Source organism: Physella acuta, unplaced genomic scaffold, assembly GCF_028476545.2.
Source record: "Physella acuta isolate Inbredline_101_S28 unplaced genomic scaffold, ASM2847654v3 ptg001802l, whole genome shotgun sequence".
In the NCBI taxonomy this organism is placed as follows: domain Eukaryota; kingdom Metazoa; phylum Mollusca; class Gastropoda; family Physidae; genus Physella; species Physella acuta.
In genome coordinates this window covers 57,762-65,474 of record NW_026733312.1, presented here as the reverse complement: position 1 = coordinate 65,474, position 7,713 = coordinate 57,762, and the positions used below count along the sequence as shown (strand labels likewise).

Sequence of the window (7,713 nt, the reverse complement as noted above, 5' to 3'; positions counted from 1 at the left end):
AATGGCTAAATGTACAAAGAAATTCATAAATAATTTTGAAAAATACAAAACATTGTCGACAGTGTAAATCAAAACTAGAATATATTTTATAATGTTACAAAAAGGATCGCTTAGACTTTGTTTTGTAATTTTATATTATTATCAGGCTCAAGTTTTAATTGCAAACAGCTAGCTGAGTTAAAGAATTGACTTGTGGATATGGTGAGAAAGTTCCGTTTAAGCAAGTTTTGTTTGCCAGAGACGCTTGACACAACACTCCGTGTAGCTCGACGAATTCCAAGATAACTCTGTATTTACCCATACATTAATTAATTTAGATCGCTTCTCGGCCTTTTGGCTAAGATCAAAGTGTAGTATCTGTTATGGATCTACATAAATCTTAGTCATTTGGTCGGCTAGCCCTTTTTAGGGCTGGCTGCCGGGGCTGAGAAGTTGGTCAACGAGGCATCGAATGCAAAAGATCGTGTGGTGTTGCGCCCACACATCCCTCGATTGCACACAGCTCTCGAGAAGAGCCACCTAGTACTTGTACTATGGTGGATTCAATGTACGCGTGGCTAATAATCAATTCTTTTCAGCTAGCCGACGCCTACCTAGGAGCAATCTTAGGTAGGATGTTCCGTCTTGACACCATTGAACCTATACTCAAAGCTCTATAGGAATCAATAAAGAAATGATAAATCAAAAGAGAAAATAAAGAAGCAAAATTAAAAAAGAAAATAAAGAAGCAAAATTACAAGAGAAAATAAAGAAGCAAAATCATTGAAGATACTGAAAAGCAAGAAAAGACAAAATGAAGGATAGTAAAGACATTTTGAAACAGGAAGTAACAAGAATCAAGACAGAAAAGCAGATTCAAGAAAGTAAACTGAAGTCTAAAGGCAGGAAAGTAAAGACAAGAAAAACAAGAATCAAGATGTGAAACTGATTGTACATTGTATGCTATTTCATGTAATTTTCATGTAATAAAAATGCGACCTAGTCGCACAGTGAGCTCCTTGCTCGAGTGGAATAAACTGTGTGGAGGGAAAATTCTAAAAAAAAAAAAAAAAAAAAAAAAAAAAAAAAAAAAAAAATAAGCTCTGTTGTTTTATTTTATTTAAAAAGAAAATAATTGTCGAGTGTACCCCAACACCGAAAAAAAAAATATATATATAAATAGATTACTTCACTTGCCATATAGACAGACAGGTTTGAAAGGGAATTTTACTACTTATAATGCTATCTGTTGTTGGTATGTCATCTTTTATTATGGTGAGGATACCTTTTGGTTTTCCCCTGTCTTGCCTAGAGGTGTAGGCCTATCCTCTAATAGAGAAGTGAAGATTGGTGTTGAGGTGTGTTTCCTAATTCTTTGAAATACGTTTAGAGCTTTCATTTTCTTGTGAACTTCCAATGCATTTCATTTCAGGATAACAAGTGTTTTGATGTTTTTATCACTGTATTGGCCAGTATATTTAACCATCTGTTCCTTGCCCCTGGCTGGCCAGGCAAGAATAGAGGAACCACCAGCTCGCTTTTGTGGGCTCCTTCAAGTCTGAGAGCCCGGGCCCCTACCTGCGCGGCGGTGAGCCCGGCCCCCTACCTGCGAGGCGGAGAGCCCGGGCCCCTACCTGCGAGGCGGAGAGCCCGGCTCCCTACCTGCGTGGCGTAGAGCCCGATTCCCTATGCGAGGCGGAGAGCCCGGCCCCCTACCTGCGAGGCGGGATATCACAGGCAAGAACGACACATCTGTTAGTCCTATTGCTTTCCTCAATCGTCAATTTACGCTATGCGTGCCAACATGCTATGCGCCATATGAGAGGTGTGATTCAACACGGTTTTACCTGCCAAGTATAATAACACAAAGGCTACATCCACTTTTTTACATTTAGGTAATTGTGTTCTAGACAAGTTAGTGTAGAATTTTATCGACCAATAACGTGAGGTATCAGTCAAGTTTGATGTTTTCTCATAACCCGAAATCTGATAACATTAAATTACACATCTGCATTTTTCAGGTCTAAAAATATAATTGTCAATAGATGGAATGTATTATGTATAAGAAAACCATCCTAAATTAATGAAAGAGCATGCTAAAAAGAAGTATTACTATTGTAAATCTGTATCAGTCCTCGCAAGCCGATGATGAAAACTGTAATACTAAAGCGAACATGCAAGGCAAAATGACGCTGCAAGTGTAAATTACATGTCTGAGGATGGGAAAATGTTTTCTCTATAACAAACACATTAGTTAAAAAGCATTACAGATTAAACCATCTAGTTCAGAATCCAGCAATCGATTTATTAATTCATCAGAACTTTTTTTCAATACATTAATTTAACATATTCAAGAAAGACTACTCATAATTACAATCCGAAATATCGAAAGATAAATTTAAAAATTCAAGTGATTATTGCCTATATTGTGGTGATGTGAATGCACATGTTAGTGGTATGCTTTAAGTGGTAGTATATCGCGTCAGGTCAAACACAACACTCTCCCAGCAGCCCTAACAATCATGCATAAATGTGTCATCTAGTCCTTATAAGTCTTTGTGCGAAAATTGCTCTTTGTGCATTTTTCGGTGTGCACACTTTTCTGTGTGTGCTTTTTTTCTGTTTGCGTTTTTACTTTCTCGTATATACGTAGTATAGAGAAAGTATTGTAATCGTGCAAAAAAAAAATAGAGATTTTTACAAATCTCGACGTTTTACACCTCACTGATACGGAAAAACATAATTTTGCAATCTTGTCCGTATGTCTGTGTGTGTGTGTGTGTATGTGTGTGTCTGTGTGTCTGTGTGTCTGTCTGTGTGTAAACACGATTACTTGAGTACCGTTACAGCTAGGTTGATGAAATTTCATATATAAGTATTATATCAAAATCGTAGATCCGTATCAACTTTTGAGCGATTTCCGATAACCGGAAGTGGTACTTTTTCTACTTTGAATTTTTCAAAAGCCTATAACTTGAGTACTAATTCAGATAGATAAATGAAATTTCACATGTAAGTAAAAGATCTAATTCTCTACCTACTATCAAATTTTGAGTAATTTCCGTTGACCGGAAGTACTAATTTACGCTATTTCCGATTTCTCAAAAAACGCTTGTAAATTTATAAAGTACTAATAATATTGCGCACTATTACGCACATTTGGTTTTGGTGCTCGCTTGGTGCGCAATTTTTTTTTCTACTAGATTTTATTCTATTTTTAAAAGTTTAAGTAAACAAAAATCATGTCTATATTCCGAGTTGACATCCCACGTAGTGTTATATTAGAATATTCGAGAAAGTTTAGGGGAAATCACTCCCGGTTTATTTTCTTTTTTTTTTGCGCATTTTTCCGTTGCGCTTTTTTCCGTTGCGCTTTTTTCAGTTTGCGTTTTTTTCTGTTTGCGCTTTTTTCTGTGTGCGCTTTTTTCCGTTTGCGCTTTTTCTGTTTGCCCTTTTTTCTGTGTGCGCTTTTGTCTCTTTGCGCTTTTTTCCATTGCGGTTTTTCCGTTGCGCTTTTTGTTTTGCGCTTTTTTCCGTTGCTGTTTTTTCCGTTGCGCTTCTTTCTGGTCACCGGGTATTACAAAGGTTGCTTCATATTTTGTCACTTAAATAAATCTATTTAAGTAGGCTACAAGTAAGAAAGAAATATTACAATTGTAAATCTGTATCAGTCCTCACAAGCCGGTGATGAAAACTGTAATACTAAAGCGAACACACACAACTGACGCTGTAAATTACATGTCTGAGGCAAAAAAAAAAGTTGTGGCCATGTGTGGCCACAAAGGCCACAATGTGAACTTTTGACTTCGCAGCTGAGGAAGGAGCACGGTAAACTAAACAGTGAAAGAAACCGAGTTTCCATACCTTAATTTATTCTAGTTCTTATGTCCTTTTATTTTCTCCATTGAATTAATATATAGACAATTGATTTTCACGTCTTTGAAGCTGTGTAGAACTACCAAAAAAAATATTACTATTTTAAATGTTTAAAACAAATAGATTTTTTTTTTAAAAACTGTGGGAGGACTGCCATACATATAGATGTTTGAAAAGTAAGAATGTTTGCTTTGATGTGTCTCATTGTAATCGACATAATTTTTCCGATTGCATAAAATGTGTATCATTTTAATTTTATGTAATCCCAAATTTATTTAAGCTCTTCTTAAAAGCCCCCCCCCCCCCCTCAGACCACTATGTCGATGGAAAAAAATGCATTGAATCTTCATTTAATTACACATTTGCATTTTCAAGTTTTCTTTAAAAAACATTTTCCCCACTTTAACCTTTATATTCGTAGATACATTTGTATATGGAACATGTAGGCCTATATCTTGCTCATTTAAATTTCAGATGAATTAATGTAATTATATCCGAATCAAGAAAAATTATTTAATTAATTCGCCTACGTAAATTTTCATTTATACATTTACATTAACCAAATAGGATAACCTATAACTTTGATCCCAAAAATGGCTACATGTACGAAGAAATTCATAAATAATTTTGAAAAATATAAACATTGTAAATTAAAACAAGAATATTTTTAAGTCTTATAAAAATGATTGCCTAATATTAGTTTTGTAATTTTAAATTATTATCAGGCTCAAGTTTCAATTACAAACAGCTAGCTGAATTAAATAATTTTCTTGTAGACATGAGGAAAAAGTTCAATTAACACACTTACTTCTCAACACATACTCCTTTTGGTAGCTCTTTTTTTTAATTTACTAAATAATTGAATTAAACTTAAACTAGAGCAGGGGTCGGCAACCTGCGGCTCGCGAGCCGCATGCGGCTCTTTTGATGTAAAGATGCGGCTCTCCAGCTCCTTGCACAAATACTAATAACCTTAACAAAAAAATTAAATATTTGAAATAAAAAAATGCTAGTGGCTCTTTAAAACCAGGGAAATTTTGAAAATTGTAACTTTTGGCTCTTCCGCTTCAAAAGGTTGCCGACCCCTGAACTAGAGTTTTCTATTAAGGAAATTAAAAATTTAAAAATTTGTGTATACAAATATTTGTTTTAAAACTTTGTTCAAAATTCTTTATTTTTAATTGGACGATAAATTTAAATAAAAGGCTAGCTGAATTAAAAATATTAATTTTCATATATTTAAAAGTTTAGTTTTATCAAGGTTGTGTCTGTTCTGAATGTTTGGGTTCATCATTTGTTTGGTCTCTATAATAAATGCATAAGCATTTTAATAAATTATTACATTTTGATAACTAGACGAACCAACCTATTAAAATGATTACTGTTTGTAGAAAATCACACAACAGATCAGGGGCGGGCAAAGCTTAAACAAGGTTTCAGATTGTACCTTGTCATCTCCCCCCTACACCAAACCGACACTGATAGTAGTATTCTTTACCTTTTAAAGGTGTGACCTAATACAGTACTATAAATACGGCCATTTAAATATGGCACTGTATATAATATAATATGATGTCATAAATACAGCATTATATATATATATATATATATATATATATATATATATATATATATATATATATATATATAACGTGAAATGAAAACTAAAACATTGTTTAGAGAAAAGCACAGTGTACTTTGAAACTTTGTAAAATAAAGGCCGGCGTCTGGGACGTTTAAAAAGTTTAATGCATTTAGTTCAGAACCTAGCAATTGATTTATTAATTCATCAGAATTTTTTTCAATTCTTTAATTTAAAGTATTCAAGAAAGACATCTCATACCTAACGCACAGTTCTGAAAGTGAATGGAAGTATTTCAGTTCTGGTTTAACATTTTATCCGAGGTTAGGTCACAGTTACTTTAAATTAGAGTCTAATTAAAACATTTATAAAAAAAAATTTAAGAAAACAGTTTTGTATCCGTCAACTACTTTACTTTCTGCATCAAATGTTCGCTAGAAGAAATTAAGACTGAGCTGTAGATAAGACAAGGAAGTGTCTGTATTCGAACGCCTCTAAAAACAGCATCAAACTAGCAATGTTATTTTATTCACGAGAAAAATGGCCCGTTGAGGAAGGATACAACGGGCGCTAGGTTGATAGTGCTGTCTATTTTCTCGGTACTTTAATTTATTCAAAATATAGTCATAGGCATATCCCTAAAACATGCACCTAATCTCATTCATGACAAAAGTCGCATTAAGAGTTTCTTTCAGGCAACTACTTGGGAGGAGGGGGCTTCGTCCCCCTCCCCTCCGCCCCCCTCCACCCCCCCCCCCCACACACACACACACACATTCCAAAACATGTCTACCGTCCCATTCAACGAAATATAATTATATACTTTTTCCAGTGTCCGCCCCCTCCCAGAAAATTCTACCCCCGCCCCCGAAAATTTCAAGTACCCCCACCCCTCACCGGGGGGTGGGGGGTGGAAGTCTAAAAGAATCACTGGTCGCATTTGTAGATCATACAAACTAAAGGAAGAATCTGGGCGGGGCTTCGCCCCTACCGGAAGAGATGCTTGAAAAAAAACTGCACGCTAAACAGTTTTTAGATTAGAAAAAGTTCCCCCCTCCGGGGAGGAAAAAGTCTGAAAGAAACACCGGTGTCGCGCTTAGCCACTACCCGAAGAATTGCATTAAAGAAATTGCAAGAAAACCACTTTTTAGATTAGAGTATCGATGAAAAAATTTTTTTTGAGTTGGGGGGGGGGGGGGCTCAGACGTTCTTACGCGGGGGTGAGGCTTCGCCCCTACCCGAAGAATTGTATGAAAGAAACTCTTCACGCAAACCACTTAGATTAGACAAAATTGTCTTTTATTCAATGTTTACTCGAGAATCAATGACGTCATATTACTGTGTGCACTCTCCGGCTTGATATTATTTTCTACTATATGAAGTCATATTTCGTTTTTGGAATTACTATGCATGTTTTTAATTTGCTTGTGTTTTCTCTAGAGCGTTCTTGTCAGATACATACACAGATAGATACACAGACAGCAAAACTATTATTATGTAGATGAAAGATGTCAAAGTTTGCTTTAATCACATAGCCACATATTTGACTATCAAATACAAACTAAGAAATATTTTTCCCACTTTAGCCTTTATATTCATAGATACATTTGTATATGGAAAATGTAGGCGTATATCTTGCTCATTTAAATTTATGATAAATTATATCCGAATCAAGAAAATGTATTTAATTGATTCGCCTACGGTAATTTGCATTTATAAATTTACATTAACCAAGAAGGATAACCTATAAATTTGCTCCAAAAATGGCTAAATGTACAAAGAAATTCATAAATAATTGTAAAAGATACAAAACTTTGTTTACAGTGTAAATTAAATTAAAATTATTTTTAATTCTTATTAAAATGATTTCTTAACCTTTGTTTTGTAATTATAGATTATTGTCAGGTTTAAATTTTAATTGCAAACAGCTAGCTAAATTAAAGAATTGGGCTGTATAGATAATGAGAAAGTCAAGTTTGTATAATAGGATTTGGTCCTGAGTTTGCGACACATTTCTCCGTGTAGCTCTGTTGTTTTAATTTACTTCTACAATGAATAAGGTTAATTTTGGATCACCTACATTAAGAGACACCTTTTAAAAACATCAAATACGGGTAACTTTTTAAGACCCGAGATAAAAGAAAAAAAAAAGTTTTAATTTACTTAAAAAGATAATAGTTGAAAATAGTACAATCTCTTAGTCCTAGGCTGTAGCGTCACCAGGTCGGGTGAAGCCCTACTCCGAAAAAAAAATAATTTAAGATGTCATGTTATCT

The 7,713-nt window shown here is 34.5% G+C and overlaps 1 pseudogene; it reads left to right on the top strand.

Annotated features, from left to right (window-relative positions):
• Nucleotides 1-317: 317 nt before the first annotated feature.
• On the top strand, nt 318-449 carry LOC131930565 (uncharacterized; annotated as a pseudogene).
• The last annotated feature ends 7,264 nt before the right edge of the window (nt 450-7,713 follow it).